At 47.2% G+C, this 20,503-nt stretch overlaps 1 protein-coding gene, 1 non-coding gene and 1 pseudogene across 15 annotated transcripts in view; 2 read left to right on the top strand and 1 right to left on the bottom strand.

The window, feature by feature from the left end:
- Positions 1–3,007: 3,007 nt before the first annotated feature.
- On the bottom strand, positions 3,008–8,827 carry LOC141582501 (uncharacterized; annotated as a pseudogene).
- Positions 4,073–4,146, top strand: TRNAN-GUU (transfer RNA asparagine (anticodon GUU)). The gene has a single exon. It is a non-coding gene; the product is annotated as a tRNA-Asn (tRNA).
- An 893-nt stretch (positions 8,828–9,720) lies between the features above and the next one.
- Positions 9,721–20,503, top strand: part of LOC104649923 (uncharacterized) — a 67,063-nt gene continuing 56,280 nt past the window's right edge. For 11 of the 14 annotated variants that reach the window (XM_074390491.1, XM_074390500.1, XM_074390497.1 and 8 more), the window contains exons 1-3: positions 9,721–9,960; positions 14,706–15,166; positions 19,387–19,485. The gene's annotated coding sequence lies outside the window, so the exon portion shown is untranslated. The remainder of the gene's footprint in view (positions 9,961–14,705; positions 15,167–19,386; positions 19,486–20,503) is intronic. The other 3 variants (XM_074390490.1, XM_074390489.1, XM_074390495.1) reach the window with 3 other exon arrangements.

Below are 20,503 nucleotides of genomic sequence, written 5' to 3'. Positions count from 1 at the left end.
AATTCATCCCTTCCCCTCTGTTCCGTAGTGTAATCTTCGTCATAAGCCAAGTGTATCTATACGTGTGGGTCCATTTCTGAATTCTCTCTTCTGTGTCATTGGTATATTTGCCTGTGGGGAACATTCCCGTGTGAGACCCCTAAAAGGCGTGAGTCTCACTATACGGTGAGTTTGATCCCAAACACAGTTTCCTACTGGAGGCAGTCGAGCTATCCGGAAATATAGGAAGAAAGATGAATGATCAGTTTCTAATATCAACCACAATATCGTTTGGGCCTAAAACTATGCGTTGCTGCTAGACCGAGTAACCCCCTACCAGCAACCAGTTCCTGCTTTTAACCTTTTTATGACTCTCTCTTTAAGAATAAGTTTTAACCTTTTCTTTACTTACCTGACTGCCTAATGGTTTAACTGTCGATATATATGCAAAGCAAATGCCACCATAAGGGATGGCTTTGATTCCTGACTCAGAGATTCCTGAATGGGGAAGTTGAGTTAAGTTGAGTTAGGAGTAGACAAAGGAGAATCCGGTTAAGAGATATTCTGATGAGCAAAACCAGAAAACCTTTTCACATCTCAGTTCTAAAACAAGATCAAACCGGAGATACCTGCAGCCAGGAGAAATAATGTCTGGATGCAAACAAGCTTTGTGATTACAGGAAATTCTGTTACTTTTTACAACCACTGATTGTGTATCTGACTTTTCAATTGTATAGGCCATGTAAGGTATACATTTACATTTCGTCTTGCAACCATTGTGTATTTGACTTCTCTATTGTATAGGCCATGTGAGGCATACATTTACATTCCTCTTACTATGACGTAAACCAGAGCCAAGAAAGTGTATTTATTCCTGGCCTTTGAAAAATAAAATTTGCTGTTTAGGCACAGCCTATCAGCCCTCCAGACGCCTCGCTTTCTCTCTCTCTGTCTTTATTATTTTCTCAGGCGCACTCCCTCTTCTAGGTATTGGGACCTTCTTGCAGGTCGAGAGACCCCCGGGCAGACGTGCCTACCCGTCCGGACGGTCCACGACATCTACACATCTATATACACACACAGATACATATAGATAGATAGATATAGATATAGATATGGAGAGGGAGAGACAGAGAGAGAGAGAGAGAGAGAGAGAGAGAGAGAGAGAGAGTGTGTGTATCTTGCTGTCTTGTCCTGGCTGCTCTCCAACTCTGGGCCTCAATGAATCCTCCAGTCTCCCCCTCTCAAAGTGTCCAGATTATAAATGTGAGCCACCTCACCCAGCCCATTTTAATATTTTAAATTTAGTTCAACAATTGTGGAAGACAGTGTGGTAATTTCTCAAGGATCTAGAACCAGAAATACCATTTGACCCAGCAATCCCATTAACTGGGTATAAGCCCAAAGGATCATACATCATTCTACAATAAAGACACATGCGCACATATGTTTATTGCAGCACTCTTCAATAGCAAAGACTTGGAACCAACCCAAATGCCCATCAATGATAGAATAGATAATGAAAACGTGGCCCACGTACACCATGGAATACTATGCAGCCATAAAAAAGGACGAGTTCATGTCCTTTGTGGGGAATGGATGAAGGTGGAAACTATCATTCTCAGCAAATTAACACAAGAACAGAAAACCAAACACTGCATGTTCTCAGTCATAAGTGCAAGTTGAAAAATGAGGACACGTAAACACAGGGAGGGGAACATCACACACCAGGGCCTGCTGGCGGCTGGGGGGCAAGGGGAGAGATAGCATTAGGACAAACACCTAATGTAGATTTGGGTTGATGGCTGCAGCAAACCACCATAGCACATGTATAGGTTCATGTAATAAACCTGCACATTCTGCACGTGTATCCCCGAACTCAAAGTATAATAAAGAAAAAAGTTTTAAATTTAAATACACATTCCACAAATTACATAACAAGTTTAGGAAGCCTCCTTTATGCCAGTTTTACAAAAACAGAAATGACAGCACATCGATGACAAGATGTCAAAGTGGCGACATCCTAAAGTAGTGAAAGAGAAAGAAAGTTATTGTGGAATTCTATGCCACAGTGAAAACTCTTTCAAAATTGTGACTGAAGTAAGGACATTCAAAGACATACACAAAATGAGGCCAGGCGCGGTGACTCAGGCCTGTAATCCCAGCACTTTGGGAAGCAAGGGGATCACTTGAGGTCAGGGAGTCAGAGACCAGCTGGCCAACATGGCAAAGCCTTGCCTCTACTAAAAATACAAAAATTAGCCAGGTGTTGTGGCACGTACCTATAATCTCAGCTACTCAGGAGGCTTAAGCATGAGAATCACTTGAACCCAGGAGATGGAGGTTGCAGCGAGCTGAGGTCATGCCACTGCACCTGAGCCTGGACGATGGAGCAAAACTCCATCAAAAAAAAAATACAAATAGGGAAACCCATTTGGGACCCTTCTTCTGCACGGGGGAGCTTTTCTCTTTCTTTCACCTGTTAAATTTCTGCTCTTAAACGAAAACAAAAACGCAAATAAAAATAAAGACATGCAAATACGTGAAAGCATTCACTGACCCACACTACCAGAAATGTTAAAGGAGTCGTCTAGGCCTCAGATAAGGATACCAGAGAGAAAGCTGGACCTCCACAAAGAAATACAGATGACTGAAAACCTCTATGTGGGTACTTCCATGTCGGGGTTTATAACATGTCTAAAATCAAATTACATGACACTAGCACAAAGGCCAGAAGGGGAGGTACAATGTCACCTGATGGCAGCCTGATCAAGGTGTAGTCTAGAAACCAGAAAGCCATCACTGACACAACAAAAGAAAGAATTACAGCTAATAAGCCAAAAAAGGAAAGACAATGGACTGATATAAAAGCCATGTGCTCACTCTGCTGGAACCACTGCTCTCCGGGCCTCTCCCTATAGAAACACACCGGTGGCCAGTGACAAGTGAACAAGATTGATGACGGCAGCATCGTTTGTAATCCTAAAGTAATAGAACCAACGCAATTTCAAACATAATGGAAAACGCTTTATTTAACAAACACGGACAATCGAACAAACAGTGGAAGGAAGTCCTTTTGCCTAAAGGAACGCAGAGGGTCAGGAGATGCTATTCCTGCATGGATTTCAGGGTTACCAGACGCCTAGTTTTCAGGCTAGTTCTTCCGGAAGATCTTATTCTTGGGGAGCTACAGGTTCTCGCATTTGGGCTCTTCCAAGTTCTACCTCCGTTTTCCCCTCAATTCCTCCCCATTCTGCTGCAATAAAAAAATTAAACCTCACCGCCAGCGCCTCTGCACGAGCCTTTTAGGCGGTCTGGATGTCTGGTCCACCGCTCCCCGGCTTCTTTCCCCGCTTTTCCCTTTCCCCGCTTGTCCGGTCCCCGGACCCGACCCCAGCCCAGCTGCGCCCCCGGCTCCACCGCGCAGAAGGTGCCCTGGAGGCCCTGCCCTTTGCTCACCCCGCGGAGCGCCGAGAAATCAACCTGAATAAACGCTTTGTAAACGGAATTTCCATGAAAAATCTCTCATGATTGCCATTCTCAAGGCTCTTCAAAGGGCTAAAAGCTAAAGGCGACGATGAAGTCATTGGGCAAGTCCTAGTCGTGCGCCCTGCTGAGTGCAGGACCCTGCGCCCCGCCAGGGGACCCACGAGCGACCCTCACCCCATCCCTGCCCCGGCGGGGCCCCGTGCGGGACACAGGATCGGGAGACGGCAGCGGAAGCGACTGCGCAGGGTGGGCAGAGGGTCCCTCACTGGGTGAAGTCGGGGCAGAGAACGGGAAGAGCCATCCCGGGAGCCGGCCGGGCGCTCAGCGTCCCTTCCACCCCCAGGACCCTCCGCCCGGGTCGCGGACGGGGCGTTTCCGGGGGCTCGTGAAGCAGCGGCGGGGCAGGACCGGCGAAGGCCATTCCGCTGTCCTCTGACTTCAGAATCTCCCAACGCGTGGGTGTCCTAAGGCACCAGCGGACTCGCTGCTCCGATCTCTCCGAGCCTCGCTAGCCGTCCTGCCCAGGCAGCCCTTAGTGTGGAAGGGATGCGGGACCTTTGGTGAGTGGCCGAACCCATCGCACTCGGGGGAGCCGGCAGCACCTGTCTCTGTGGCGCAATCGGTTAGCGCGTTCGGCTGTTAACCGAAAGGTTGGTGGTTCGAGCCCACCCAGGGACGCCTCCTCTAACTTTTAAAGCGTTCATGTATAGATCAATTCTGACAGAGCATCACCTGAAATGTCAGGTTGTCTTGTGCCTGTGTACAAGAAACAGAGACCAAATGAGTCCCTCTGGTGCGATAAAATCCTCATGCTGCCCCTCATAGGCTTGGATGGGTTATAGACCAGCCTCAATGTTTTTCATTTTTAACAGGAAGCTTAGAGAGGTGTCCTATCCCCAGGATGTGCCTGGATTTACATAATGTGACCAGTAGAATCATTTATCATCACCATAATCCTCTCCATCATTTTTGAAAACAGCATTTCCCCCCTCAGTTTGTGCATGATTTATTTAACCCTTTTCAAAATGTGTTGGAAATGAGGTTGGCCTCGTGGTTTTAGGATTTCCAAGAATCCTGCAGTGATCATTCTAGCATGCATCTCTTTGGCTACTAATATTCCTATAGTGTAGAGGACTGGATGTGCCACTGCCATATTACAGGCTTTTTAATTTTAATTTTTAGTTTTTGTGGCAGGGTCTCATTCTGTCTTTCAGGCTGGAGTGCAGTGGCTCCATCACATGTCACTGCAGCCTCGACTTCCCAGGCTCAAGCAATCCTTCCATCGCTCAGCCTTCCCAGTAGCTGGGACTACAGTCGTGGGCCATCATGGTCTGCTGATTTTTGTGTGTTTTGTAGAGAAGAAATTTCACCATGTGGCACAGGCTGGTCTCCTAATCTTAATCGAAGTTAATACGAGCACACTTTCATCTGTGTGGGTTATACTGGGCTGAAGCAGCTCCGAGGCCTCACAAAGTGCCAGGATTTACTGGCATGAGCCACTGCATCGGGCCTTGTATAATGCCTGTAACTTCAGCAAATTTAACAAATTTATCTTCTGCGGGAGGGGTACCAAATCATATTCCAATTTATTTCTCAACTCTAATACTGTCCCTTTCTTCATTTACTTGCTGGCACAACAAACTTTCTTATCCCTCCCCATCTTTTTTTAGAGTAGGTGTCACTCTGTCACCCAGTGTGGAGTGCAGTGGTGTGATCTCAGCTCACTGCAACCTCCACCCCCTGGGCTCCAGCGATCCTCACACCTCAGCCTCCACAGTAGCTGGATCTACTGGCATGCACGAGCACCTTCTTTTTTTTTTTTTTTTTTTGGTAGAGATAGGGTCTCGCTTTGTTGCCCATGTTGGTCTCTAACTCCTGGGCTCAACAGATCCATCTGCCTTGGTTTCCCAAACTGCTGGGATTTCAGGTGTGAGCCACCACCCTTGGCCATGTGCCCAGGATATTCTAATAAGGGGCTAGGTGGCTTCATTTGGGATGATACAACAGAAGGACATGGAGGACATTACACACAGATATTCTGTGGCACAGGATGGATAGGTAAACTTCTAAGACATTTCATTTGATTTTTGAGACAAGGTCTTGCGCTGTTGCCAAGGCAGCCGTGCAGTGGCACAGTCATAGTGGAGCATGATCACGGCTCACTGCAGCCTCAACCTCCCCGGGCTCAGGAGATCCTCCCACCTCAGCCTCCTGAGTAGCTGGGACTACCAGCATACACCAATGCTGGCTGGCTAATTTTTGTATCTTTTTGTAGAGACGGGGTTTCACCATGTTGCCGGGGCTGCTCTCCAACTGAGCTCAAGCAATCCACCTGCCTCAGGCTCTCAAAGTGCTGGTATTACAGTTGTGAGTCACTGTGCCCAGCTTGTAATTGTTTCCTGTGGTGACCAAGTCACATGGGTCCAGAGAAGACAGGGTCACAGTGACCTCTTTGATAGTCTTCCGCCAAGTCATTTATGCAAAGGAGCAAAATCACAATGGTCTCAGATATTTTTTTCTCCTTTCGATTCCTCTTTTCTTTCTAAATTTTGATTTGACTTTTATTTGCTGAAAACAATCTAATGCCAGCTCTCTCTTCTATATTAATGAAGAATTAACATGCAGGTAAGTGTCTCTGAGTTATTCCCTGACTGATTTCTTTCAGAGCCTATGTCCATAAAAATCAGCCTATCTGAGAAACATCATTGGAGCCGACAGAATCCTGCACCTGACAGGCCCCTGTTACAGACCTGGATCCTTAGCGCTACTGGCTCTCGTTCCATTTCCCACTGCTCAGCACACAGAAAGCCAATCATTGAGACACTGAGTATTGCTGAGGAAGAAGCTACTTGGGAGGCTGAGGTAGGAGAATGGCTTGAACCCGGGAGGCAGAGGTTGCGGTGAGCCGAGATGGAGCCATTGCATTCCAGCCTGGCCGACAGAGTGAGACTCTGTCTCAAAAGAGAGAGAAAAAGAGAATACAATAGTGTAACCATTCTAAAATACTGCTTGATCGTTTCCAATACAGTGAAAAACACACCTACTTCCTGACCCAGCCATTCCATTACAAGGCTTATACTCAACAGAAATGAAGGCACAGGTCCATAAAAAGGCCCATTGTGGAATATTTGTAAACAGCTTTTGCACAATTGCCAAGAGTAGAAATAGTCCAATTGTCCATCATCTGTAGTGTATTCACAGGTTAGAATGCACTCATCAATAACACCAAAAACCTGAGATTCATGCCATATAATGGAAGCATCTCATAACCACTGTTGCATTAAAAAAAAAAAAAAAAAAAAAAAAAAAAACCAAACAGGCAAAATCAGTATACTCCATTACATGATTTCAAAAAGAAGCAAAAGTAAATCACAGAGATAGAAGGGTGACTGCCTAAGTGGGGATGGGGTGAGGATTGACTGGAAGGGGCTCTAACGACTTTTTGGGCTGGTGACAATGTCCCATAACTTGATTAAGGTGATAGTTTCTTTTGTCAAAATACACTGGGCCTCGAAGTTAGGATTAGCACACTTTGGTCTGTGTGGATTATACCTCAGTCATTTACTGATAGCAAATAAAGAAGTAAAAACAAAATTAAAAATTGGGGTTGGGGAATGTCATTAAGTTTCAATTTTATTATATTCTTTAGGTTTCACTTAAAATACCCGGTTGGAATTGAACTCTCGTCTTCTCTTGTTCATTTCTGTTTTGGCCTAAAAAGACCCTAAGGATGTTTGAAATATCTGAGCTAAAGAAACAGGCATGGCCACATCATGTCATCAGTAAAAGATTCCAATAAGGCTGACTGAGAGAGAGCTCCTCAGCTTTTGGATATTGCCCTTAATCAGAGAGGGGGCAAAAGTCTAGCCTTTCAGGATGACGGACCCAGCATGCAGGTTACGGGTTGCTTCTGTTTCTGCCGCTACAGAGAGCTCTGAAGCCACAGGAAAGTTGTAACCTCTCTGGTCACAGGTAAACCGTGCAGCCCAGGCTGAGCTCGGAGGCTAATGGGAAAGAAGAGCCCTACACCCTAGAAGGCACACTGCAGTGACTCCGATTTGAGCCGAGTTTGCTGCGGCCACAGCACCGAGTAGCAACCACGATGCGAGCAGGGCGAGCCCCAGAATCGGACGCGGCCCGACTCTCTTTAAATTGAATGTAGGGCTGCTTCCGTTTTGGAGATCAAAGGGTCCGCATAGATTTCGTTTTTTCTCGGTGTCTCTTCATTTTTCCCCACTCTGCTACGATAAGCAAGCAAACAAACAAACAAACAAAAAACAAAACACTTGCCATCTCTCCCTGGTGCAGTCCTCACCGCTGCACAAAGCGACTGCGAAGTTTTGACTCCCGGGTCCGACTCTACCGACTACCGGCCCTCCTCCTGGCCATTCCCTGTGGGACCCACCCCCTGCCCAGCTCCCAGCCTCCTGCCCCAGGCACGCACCCCAAATCAGCGCGGCTGAGCCCCTCAGCTCCACCTCGCCAAGTGGTAAGAAAGGGGCAGGACCCTTTTCTCGCCAGTGGCCCCTAGCGGGCCTCACCCCTTGCCCTCTTCTGGGGGTGCGGAGAAATCAATCGGAATCAACGCTTTTCAAAAAGAACTTACTTCCCCTTCGCGACCAGTCTAGGCGAAATCCTGTCTGTACAAAAAATACAAAGTTAGCCGGCATGGTGGCGCGCCTGTTGTCCCAGCTACCTGGGGGCTGAGGCAAGGAGATGGCTTGGCCCCGGGAAGTGGAGGCTGGTGGAGGCTGCAGTGAGCCGAGTTTGCACCACTGCACTCCAGCCTGGGCGACCGAGTGAGACTCTGTCAACAAACAAAACAAAATAAAACTTCCCCGTGGAAAAACAGTGCGTGATTTCTATTTTCAGGATTCTTCAAAGGGCTGAAAGCAAAAGGCGACGACGGATTCGTTCGACAAGTCCTCGCCATGGGCCCTGGTGAGTGCCAGACCCTGCTCCTCCCGAGAAGACCCACCAGCGACCCTCACCCCATCCCTGCCCTGGTGGAGCCCGCGATCGGGGCACAGGATCCGAAGACGGCAGCGGCAGCTCCGCAGCGCCCCGAAAGCCACTGAGCAGCCTGGGCACAGGCTCCCTCACCAGGTGAAGGCGGAGCAAGGGACGGGAAGAGCCATCCCGGGAGCCCGCCGCGCGTTCAGCTTCGCTTGGGCCACCAGGCGGCTCGGGCAGGTTTCGGATGGGGGCGTTTCCGGGGACTTTTGAAGCAGGCCAGGGGCAGGGTGGGTGAAGGCCATTCGACTGTCCTGGCCCCAGAATCTCCCAACGCGCCGGTGTTCAACGTGACCAGAGCGACTCACCGGCCTCTAATGTCTCCGGTTTTCTAAGGCCTCCTCAGTCATCTTGAGGACAGAAGGGCTGGGGGCAGTTTGGTGAGTGCGCCCTGCCTACAGCATCCTGTAGAATCGGTAGTCACGGTCTCTGTGGCGCAATGGGTTAGCGCGTTTGGCTGGACTAGTGTGGTGATGGAGGAGACAGGAGGACAGACTCAAGAAAAATTTGCAAGGTGAAAACCAGTAGGATTTGCTGATGGATGGAATACAGGAGGGGAGAGGTAGATTATTAGGGCTATATCTTAGTTTTCTTATACAAGATGGATTCAATTGCAATGACATTGTTAATTTAAATTGACTTTAAATAATGGCACGACCTAAAGTTATGCAAACATTTGCTTTGGATAAAATGTCAAGTTTTTAAAGTTTTTAGCTGGGTGGACAGCATGGCTTGACTTCCTATCTCCTGGTATCTCTTAATGTTGTTAAAGAAAAGTTTTTCTCCTCTGAGAGGCTTATTTCAGTGGAAGTCCATCTGCAAAATCTGTTCTAAATTTAAATCAGAAAATAACTACGTGTCCTTGACATGCTCATTATTGTTTTTGAGAGTGACCTAAGGCCGCCTCGGGGGGATCTGGGGACTGTCTCGCGAAGCCTGCGCGTCTGCACCGGGTGCCCTTCCTGGGGGCAGCGCAACACCTGCAGTCCTAAGAGCGGGTTCGCCCGGGCTCCCAGGGGGTGTGTTTCCTGCCTCTTTAACCTGCTAGGGGCGGTTCCAGTTGCCAGGAAATCAGCGTTTTTCAGGATTCCGGGCTGGTGCTTTGAAGGAGAGGCGGAGGGGAGACAGGGATGTCCCGGTTCTTGCCTCACCGGTCCGTCCCCCGCCGGCCCTAACGAGGTTGCGCCCCGGAGGCCGAGGGCCCTTTAAGGCCCGCGCCTGCGCCGTGCGCTCCCGGCAGCGCGTCCTGGAGGAGCCCGCGGGCTGCGGGCGGGGCTGGGCGGCGGTTGAGACGCCGGTGCCGCGAGGCGGAGGTCACGGTCCCCGGGCGCCGGAGCTTCTGAGTGAGCGCCAGGCATTTGTAAACGCCAGAAGCGCGACCCGCGGAGCCAGGAGCGGGGGCGCGGCCGGGCGGCGGCTGTCTCCACGGGAGGTTGACGTCTCCGGGGGTTCCAGCTGAGGGCGCCAAGCCGGACCCCGGTGAGTCCGGGCCGCGTGGGGGCACCGCAGGGTCGCGGCGCGTCCGGGGGCCCAGCAAGTGTCGCTGCGCGAGCGGGGCGGGCGCCGGGGCCCCTTCCCTGCGCTGCATTCCTCGCCCGCCGCTGGCGCCCGCCGCCCTCTCGTGGGCGCGGGGCAAGAAACTCGCGGGGTGTCTTCCTGTGGCCTCCCAGGGGGCGCAGGGACGGAGCAGCCTCGGGGGCCGGTCCTCGTAAATCCCGTGGGGACGCGGACCCTGCGCCCCACCTTCCAGGCCGGAAATCGGTTCCCTCCGGGGACCTGCGGGGCGAGAGCGCTCTGGCCCCGGACGTGCGAAGTTGGATCTTTCTTGGCGTCCGGGATTCCGCGCCTGGCGCTGTCTCCAGGCTGGTGGCGGGCAAGCCAGGTGTGCCAGGTCCAGGACGCACGAGAGGAGCGTTTGCCGCCGTCACTGAATCGCCTCAGGACTGGCGGGGCAAGCCTCAGATTCACCGCAGGGTTTCCCGCAGGTTGGACTGTGGCGCTGCTGTGTGCGCTCCAAAGACTTGCTGTGATTTCCGTGTGTGTGTGTGTGTGTGTGTGTGTGTGTGTGTGTGTGTGTGTCTGTCTGTCTGTCTGTCTGTCTGTCTGTCTCTCTCTCTCTCTGTCTCTGTGGGGCTTCTTAAATGATCTCATTTGGCATCCTCTCACCCAAGAGTTAGCAGGGCATTTGGAATGGTTTCCTCGCTTTCCTCCTGTCTCTTGCTGGTAAAGCGGCTTCCGACGGTCAGTCTTCTCCTGCGGTGCCGTCTTTTCTTGGGGTTACAGTGCTGTCCATCCGTTCCTTGCGGAAGAAATGACTCCCAGGGCTTGACGAAGTGAAAGTGATCTGCTGGGAGTTTTTAATCTCTGATCTGAGCTGTTAGCATTAGTTGCTTTCTTTCTGTTTTTAAATTTTACTGGTAAAATTTCACCCGTGAACCTGAAGCTCTTTTATTTTGTGTTCTAAAATGCTAGCTTTAAGATATCTGAGAACTTTGTGTCAAAGAAATCTTCGAAAAGTTATGAAGTATACACAAGAAGTTCACAATTGTAAAAGTGCAGGTGGTCTGGGAGCAGTGGATCACACCTGTAATCCCAGCCTTTAGGGAGGTCAAGATGGTCAGACCACTTGAGCCCAGCAGTTCCAGACCAGCCTGGGCAATGAGGCAAAACCCCATCTCTACTAAAAATACAAAACTTAGCTGTGTGTGGTGGTGTGTGCCTGTAGGCCTAGCTACCCGGGAGGCTGGGGTGGGAGGATCACCAGGGCCCAAGAGGTTGAGATTGCAGTGAGCCGCGATCATGCCATTGCACTCCGGCCTGGATGGCAGAGGCTGGGCATGGTGGCTCATGCCTGTAATCCCAGCATTTTGGGAGGCCCAGGCAGGTGGATCACCTGAGGTCGGAAGTTTGAGGACAGCCTGGCCAACATGGTGAAACCCTGTCTCTTAGAAAAAAAAAAAAAAAAAAAAAAAAAAAAAAAAAAAAAAGTACAGGTAATTAATTTTTACTAAGTGAACCACCACAGACCGAGAAATAGAACATTACTAGATTGGTGTATATATGTAGGGGTGGCATTGTTGGTGTTAGAGGTATATGAATGATAAAACTTTAGTATGAGATATTGTTGAACATTTTCGCAAAGTGGTTGGACCATTTAGCAGGGAATATTCCGGTTACCCCACATCCTTGCTGATGCTTCTCAGTTCAAAATTATTTTGCCATTCGAATAGAGGTGCAGCAGTATATCAGTGTGGTTTCAATTTGCATTTTCCTGGTATTGAGATTGAGTATTTTTTTATTGTCATTTATATGTCCTCTTTTGTGAAGTGTCTGTTCAGTCTTTGTATCCTGTTTTCATTGATATGCTTGTTTTTCTGTTGATTTGTAATACTTTATTCTGGGTATGTGTGGTTTCTAGAATATATATGTATTGCGTTTCTCTTTTTTCAAACTGTAGCTTGCCTTTTGACTCTTTTAGTGGTGTTTTTACATGAATGGAGATTCTCTAATGGTTTTTTTTTTTTTTTCTTTTTGAGACAGGATCTCACTCTGTTGTCCAGGCTGAGTGCAGTGGCAGAATCACAGTTCAGTGCAACCTGGACCTCCCAAGGCTCAGGTGATCCTCCTGCCTGAGCCCCCAAGTAGCTGGGACCTACAGGGGAGCACCATTATGCTCAGCTCTTTTTTTGTGTTTTTAGTAGAGATGAGGTTTTGCCACGTTGCACAGGCTGGTCTGGAATTCCTCAGCTTAAGTGATACACCTGCCTTGGCTTCCCAAAGTATTGGGATTATAGGCGTGAGCCACTGCACCCAGGCTGAGTTTCTTAATTTTAATAAAATTATACTTGATCAATCTTTTCCTTTATGGTGACTGCTTTTTGTGTCCTGTTTAAGACATCAATGCCTAACCTAAGAATACAAACATATTTTTCTGTGTTAGCCTTACAGCAATTTTATTTTAGTTTATGCATTTATTTTTCAGACAGGGTCTCACTCTACTGCCCAGCCTGGAGTGTGGTGGCATGATCTCAGCTCACTGCAGCCTCCACCTCCTGGCTCAAGTGATCCTCTCACCTCAGCCTACTGAGTAGCTGTGACTATAGGCATGTGCCACCATTGTCTGGCTAATTTTTGTATTTTCTGTAGAAACGAGGATTCAACATGTTTCCCAGGTTGGTCTCGAACTCTTGGGCTCAAATAGTGTGCCTGTTTCAGCCTCCCAGAGTGCTGAGATGACAGGTGTGAGCCACCCCACCTGGCCGTGATTCACTTTTTACTACACGGAGTGACTGCTTGATCCAGCACCATGTATTGACAAGACCATTCTTGCCCTTCTGTACTGTTGGGCACTTTTTTTCCATAAATTGGATGGCTATACGGTTATCTGATTTATGAAATTACTGTGGGTCTGTTTCTGGACCAATCTGGGCAACACAGTGAGATCCTGTCTCTACAAAATAAAATAAAATAAATGACTTTTAAAAAGTGGGTAGAACAGATGGAGTCATAGGTGTAATTTATAAATGATTGTCAATTTCTTGGCTACATTCAGATGTTGGTAAGTCAGATCTGTTGGGCGTTCAGGCAAAATGTATTAAGTGAATTATATGGTGTTCAGAATGATTGCTAGATGTTCATTGTGACTTGAATTAGATGTTATTTGGGCCTTACAGAGCTACAGTTTTGACACTTTTATTTATTTGTCTTTTTAAAATGTTTGCAATCTTCCTGTCAAGGCACTAACTATTTTCTACTTAATTGTTCTTAAGTGTCCTTAATTTACCAGGAAAACTTTAGGGATTATACCTAAATAAGTGTTAAGCCATTTAAAGGGCTGATGTGATGTGATGTAGACAATAGTATTCTACATAATAGTTTCAGGACTACATTGATTAAATTGTTTCTTTTTCCTTTAAAAATTTTTTTTTTTTGTGACAGGGTCTCGCTGTGTTGCCCAGGCTGGAGTGCAGTGGTGCAGTGGTGTGATCATGGCTCACTGTAGCTTTGAGCTCTCAGGCTTAAGCAGTCCTCTCAGCTCAGCCTCCTTAGTAGCTGGGACTACAGGCACACACCACCATGCCCAGCTCATTTTTTATTTTTTGTATACAGGGTCTTCCTTCCTATGGTGCCCACACTGGTTTCAAACTCCTGGCCTCAAATGATCCTCCCACCTTGGCATCCCAAAGTGTTGGTGTTTCAGTTGTGAGCCATCACACCTGGCCATTTTAATTTAATAATTTATATCTATTTCTAGTTTAAAATATTTACGAAAATCTATTAATTATGAATATGGTATTCATTATTGTTAAGATCATTTTGTATGTGTTTAATTTCATTTTCAGTATAAGCTCTTGGAAATTAGAAATCTTATCCCTTATTCACTACTGTATTCTCAGTACTTGACCATGCCTGGTATGAAACAGGATATTGAGTAAATATTTGTTAGATGAATGAGTGAATGAACATACTGATACCACATTCAACAACTCTCCAAGTATCACAGCATTCACTATCTAACAAATAAAATAGCTCGTATAGAGCAGAGCCACAGTCAACCTGCCATAAAAGGAAGTGTCAATGAAAATCAACCTTTGTATGTGTAGCTGCTAAGATTTGGGGGCTTTTGTTATTGCAGCAAGAACTAGCAAAGCTCAGTGAGACAGCAGATAGAATATACACATATAAATAGACCAGATAGACCAGTAGATGAGATTCCAAAGATAGTTCAGTCAGCATTAACTAACTACGCCCACACTCTCCTCCTAACAGAAAGAATGGAATTCCTGTTCACTGAGATCTGCCTCAAACAGTACTTTGTGAAAAGTAAGCACTTTCTCTGGCTACTCAAGTGATCAGTCAGGACTCTTTTTTCCCACCCGACCCCGGTTGGAGTGTGGTGGTGCCATCGTAGCTCACTGTAACCTCTAACTCAAGGCTCAAGGAATCCTCCTGCCTCAGCCTCCAGAGTAGCTGAGACTACAAGTGTGCGCCACCATGCTCTGCTAATTGTTTATTTTTTATTTTCAGAGACAGGGTCTTACTGTGTTCCCCAGGCTGGTCAGGACTTGATTGCATGTGACAGAAACCAACCAACTCTAGTTCCCCGCCTTTCAATCTGCTCCTTTCTCCGTCTTCCCAGTCTAAATAAGTGGCGGTTCCATCCTTCAAGTTGCCCAAGCGCTGAATCTCGATGCTAACCTTGATTTCTCTCTTTTATGTCACAGCCCATATGAAGGCAAATCATGCTCAGACCCAGGCGGAGGTTCCTGCTGACCCAGGCTCTCACCGGCACGTTGTCCTCTACTGTCCTCCTGAGGGCGTCTGGAGCTTCAGTGCTGTGTGCTCTCGGCCTCCATGCTGGGGCACCACCGACTCCCGCCGTCCAGGGCTTCCAGTGGACTCTGCGAGGCACTGATGTGGAATCTTCCCCATTCGGTGCACCAAGAGCAGCCTCACACGGTGTGGGCTGACATGAAGAGCTGCCAGATCCGACAGGTCACAATCCTGAGGTCAGGGAGTCCTGCCTCTATTATGGCTCAGATGCGAAGGGAAGATGCCGTGGACCGTAAACATCGCAGCATGACCAGCGTGTGCCACCACGACCTGCAGCGCGTGGTCAGGTGGAAGTTATTTGACTTCAGGAGAGGACAGTGTTCTCTTCGGGCCTTTTCCTCAGTGGCCAGATGTGCGTCCCTCTCCTCTCTCTTCCCCTCTCACCCCCAGTCTCCATCCCCATTTCTCTCTCTGTCTGTTTCCACCTTGCTGTTCCGTTTCACCTGCTTTCTCCTCTTCAGCTTCCATGGTTCTCCCGTCCACCCGCATTTCCCAGGCTAAGGCCCCTGCACTGTGCTGGGTGGGGAGATGTGTGTGGATTTAGGCGGTGCCCTCTAGATGTGTCCAGGATGGGGGAACATGGCTCAGCTGCCAGTATAATGGTTTCAGAGAGTGGCCACTTTTGAAGGCCTTTCACAGCTTCCATTCTAGAATCGTGTAGGACTTAAAACTGATGGGCCACAGTGGAATTCTTGGTTCCTCTGGACCTTGTGGTGGACACCTTCTTTCACTGAGCATTCACAGGGTGGCTGTTAGGTGCCAGGCCCTGCTCTGGGCTAGGGACACCATAATGAGTAAATATCAGGTCACTACCCCATGGAACCCACCACTGCAGGGGCATCGAGAGGGGGAGAAAGAAAGCGGCGTGGCCTGTGTGTGTCCTTCTCACATGGTCACCTGCCAGGTCCTGGGGGAGTGGGAGCCAGTGCAAGCAGAGAAGCCCAGTGAGCAAGGCAAAGGCACGGTGTCACACCCAGGGCCTGAGACCCCCTCCTGCAGCCGGGCAGCTTCTGGAGTGGACAAGGAGCAGCAGGGAAGGTCGTGGCCTGGTGTTCTGGGGTCCACTGGCCCATCTCATTCCTGTGGGTGCCAGAGTTTGTCCAAAGGGAGGACTCGGTGTCTCTGGAAACAGCAGGCCAGAGACAGGATGTTTCAGAAACGGAGGAAGGAACTGTACATCGTGGAGACAGAGTATGGGTTTACAGTAGTGCGTCTCTCTCTAATAACTAGCTAGCGTGTTCCTGTTAATGGAAAACACTGGGGTTGTAAGTTCCCCTGGATCTTCTCATCGTCGTGTAAGTTCATTTGTTCCCCCTCCCTCCTTTCTTCCTTCCTCCTCTCCTTCCTTCCTTCCTCCCTCCCTCCCTCCATCCCTCCCTTCCATCATTCTCTTTTCTTTTTCTTTCTCTCTCTCTCTCTTTCTTTCTTTTAAACTTTTTTGAATTGGTCACACTGTACTGAAACCCACATTATTTACCAAAATCTCTGGAGCTGCTTCTGTCTTTCAGGCAGGAATGTCATCCTGTATCCCTCAGCCCCTCCCAGCCTCCTTCTCCTTTGATTTGTGGGTGCCCCTGGGGCAGCTGCTGAGTCTCAGGGGTTTCTAGTCTTCATCAAGTTCTGCCCACCTGGATGATTTGCCCCTGTCCCTACCAGATGCCTGCAGTGTCTAGATCACTGAGGCTGCTTCCGCCTAACTGATCTGCTGTCTGTATTCTGAGGGCACCCCAGCAATAGAGGCAAAAGGCACAGGCATTGAAATCCCCAGCTGCTCTGACTCTAGGTTGGTGCACTTCCATGCCAAGTACTAAGCACACAAGAACCGGATGCCACCAAAACCTGGTTTGGGTCTGCTGCCTCCTAATTTATTTTTTAGAGCAGTTCTAGGTTTACAGATAAATTGAGTAGATAGTACAGAGAGTTCTCCTAGGCTCCCCTGACGTCCAGTACACAATTTTCCTATTAGTGCATTTTATTAGTGTGGTCCATCTGTTACAATTGATCAACCAATATTGATACATTACTAGTAACTAAAGTTCATAGTTGACAGTAGAGTTCATTCTTCGAGTTTTCATAGATCGAGTTTTGGCAGTTACATAATGTCGTAAACCCCCAATACAGCATCATACAAAATAGTTTCAGTGCTGAAGATTCCCTGCACTTCACCATTTCCTGCCTCCTCTCCTCCACCCCTGACAAGCACTCGTCATTTCACTGTTTCTCTCTTTTAGACTTTTCAAGAACGTCCTACAGTTGGAATCATAAAGTAGATAGGTTTCCCAACTGGCTTCTTGCTTAAGTGATGGACTTAAACTTCCTCCATGTCTTTTTGTGGCTTGATGGCTCATTTAAAAAAATCACTGAATTAGATTTCATTGTATGGCTACAACACAGTTTGTTTATTCATTCACATTGTGAAAGACATCTTGGTTCTTCCAAGTTTTGACACTGATGAATAAAATTGCTGTAAGTACTTACGTGCAGGATTTTGAGTGAACTTCAGTTTTCCGAAGTGACTGTACCATTGTGATTTTCACTAGCTACGGAGAGTTCTGGCTGCTCCTCATGTTTGACAGCATTTGGTGTGTTTACCTTTTTGCATTTTAGCCATTCTAATAGGTTTCCAGTGATAGCTCGTTGTTTTAATGTGCAATTCTCTAGTGACCAACGATTTTGAGCATTTTGTATATGCTTATGCACCATCTGCATATTTTATTGGTGATGTGCTCAGATCTCTCACCTATTCTTATTATTTTTTTGCCTTGTGTTGCTTAGTTCTCAAAATTCTTCATATATTTGGGAGAGCAGTGTTTTATCAGATTATTTTGTATATATTTTCTGCCAGTCTTTGACTTGCTTTTTTCATTATCTTCAAAGTGTCTTTCATAGAGCAGAAGTTTTTTATTTTCACGAGGCTCAACTTTATTTTTTTCATTCATGGATTGTGCTTTTGGGTGTGTATCTAAGAAGTCATCATGGAACCCACGTTCCCGAGCTCTGTTCCTATGTGATCTCCTGGGATTCTCATGGTTTTGCACCTTACCTTTAGGTGTAAGATTCATTTGCTAAAGGGCATAGCATGCACACCTAGATTCATTGATTGATTGGTTGATTTTGTGTTTGGTTGTCTAACTGTTCTAGCACCATTATTTGGAAAGGCTATCCTTGCTGCTTTAAATTGTCTTTAAACCTTTATGAAAGATCAGTGGACTGTATGTAGGCCTGTTTCTGGGCTCTGTATTCTTTTCCATAGATCTTATTTGTGTGTTTTTCCTCTTTTCACCAACTTCAAGCTGTTTTGGTTTCTGTAGCTTTCTAGTAAGTCCTGAAGTCGGTAGTACCAACTTTAGGGTTTTATTTCTTAACTTCATCATGACAACCTGATTGAGATTGTTGTAGTCAAACTTGGAAATGTGTGAGATTCCCCCTTAGTTTGGTCTTCAAGGGATTTTTAATGCTCAAGGCAGGCCACCCTCAGCTGCTAGTAATCTGTGAATATCACTGAAGTGCTCCTCCCAGTGGCTGGCCCAGTAGCTTCTCTTCCTGGTGAGCTGAGACTCCTTGCGTGTTAGCCTGTCTCGCTCAGTTTTAGGGTGGCAGTTTTCCCTGTGACCTCACTTCTCTGGTCCAGCCTAGAAGAGCTGACTTTCAGTTCGTTCAGCTTTTCTGTGGCTGTGAGGATAAGTGAGGACTCCCTAGCTCTTTCCGTGTTGGAGTGGAAACCCAAAAGTTCATTCTAGAGTTACTTGTAATAAAAGTCACCCATTGTCAGTGTACAGCTTAATCATTTTAGGTGGATTTATAGAATTGTGCCGCCATCAGCAGAGTTCTATTTCAGTGCATTCTTGTCGCTTCCCCAAACTCCCTTGAGCCTCTTTGTAGTCATTTCCTCTCCTAATCCCTAGTCCCCATGCCTAGATCTGAATAGAATAAATATTTGGATAACGGACTTCATTATATTTACATCTTCATGTGTTTGGGACTTTATATAGTGGACTGTCGTCTTCCTTTTCTGACAAATAGAGAAGAGGTTGCATTCTAGGGATGTTTTTGGGGAAACATAGTAGTAGTCCTGTTTATGGTTCTCCTTGAATTGGTTCATCTGTGCTGGTGAGTGGTACTTGCTACAAAACCTTGTCTGGTGAGCACAAGGAAAGGAAATCTTCAAAAATTGGCCATTAAAACAGAGATGATACATTTTTACATAGTAATATGTGGAGTTAAATATTAAACCATCTTTATTCTTTTTCCCCCGCCTTTTTTTTTTTTCCCAGAGTTTTTGCTTTGTGCCCAGGCTGAGTGCAATGGCACGATCTCAGCTCACTGCAACCTCCACCTCCTGGGTTGAAGTGATTCTCCTGCCTCAGCCTACTGAGTAGCTGGGATTATAGGTGTCCACCACCACAGCCAGCTAATTTTTGTATTTTTAGTAGAGACAAGGTTTTACCATATTGGCCAGGTTGGTCTCTAACTCTTGACCTCAGGTGATCCGCCTGCCTTGGCCTCGTAAAGTGCTAGGATTACAGGCATGAGTCGCCACACCAGGCCTGAAGCATCTCTTTCTTCTTTCAGAAATACGGTTGATAATAGTAACGCCGCACTCCTCGTGTGCCTGAAATGCCCCACATTGTCTTCTTCAGGTGGCAAGCACTCTGGAACAGCCAGATAAAGGTGAGGGCAAGATTTTATTGTAGTTCTTTGACCGATTGATTGATTTTTGCTCTGAGAGGCTTTAGCATCTGTGTATCGGAAATAGAATTCAAGAGGAGAGACAGCACCCGTGTTAGTTTCCTCCTGCTGCCTATGATCACATTACCACAAACCGGTGGTTTGAAGCCACAGAAGTCTGGAATGAAGCGGCTGGGTTTTCTGATCAGGGTCATGTGAAGCTACAATCTGGGAATGGTCTGGCTATGGGTTTTCTCTAGAGCTCAGCTATTTTTCTGAGTTCATTACATGTATTGAAGGAGTTTCTATTCTTGTTGGTGGGGGACTGAGGGCCCTTTTTCTGCGCTGACTGTCAACCAGGAGACACTCTGACTTCAGAGGCCACCTGCTTTCCTCCTTACCTGTCTTTCCCATCTTTCAACCAATAACCACTCATGGAGTCCTTCTCAAGCTCTGACTTCCCTTCTCTGACTTCATCTTCTCCAACCAGCTGCGGAAAGCTCTGTCACTGTGGAGTGATGTGATTCGATCCAGTTCATGCAGGTAACCTAACCATCTTCAAGTCATGTAACTGTCATATTCCAATGTAATCACAGGAATGCTGTCTCATCACCTTAAGAGGCTTCAGAGACAAGCGTATGGCATGTTTGGGGACCATTTCGGAAATTCCGTCTACCGCAGTTGGACACTCACATTCCCCCATCTGCAAAATACATTCACCCTCTCCTCTAAAGTTTCCAAATTTCACATTAAAGCATTAGTTAAACATGAAAAATGTCACATAGACCACATCAGATCCAAAGTTTAAAATCTCATCTAAAGCATCCACACCAGGTGTGGATGAGGCCTCTGAGGGTGTCCATTAAATACAGATCCTGGACATAATGTCCTTACCTCCGTCGACCCGTCAAACTGAACAAACTGCTCATCTGCTCCTAATGTGGAATGGCGGGACAGACACAGAATGACAACTACGGTGATTCTAGTTCAAAAAGAAGGACCATGGAAGGGAGAAAGAAGT

Source organism: Saimiri boliviensis, chromosome 20 (genome assembly GCF_048565385.1).
Source record: "Saimiri boliviensis isolate mSaiBol1 chromosome 20, mSaiBol1.pri, whole genome shotgun sequence".
Lineage (NCBI taxonomy): Eukaryota > Metazoa > Chordata > Mammalia > Primates > Cebidae > Saimiri > Saimiri boliviensis.
This window is presented reverse-complemented; position numbering and strand designations above follow the sequence as displayed.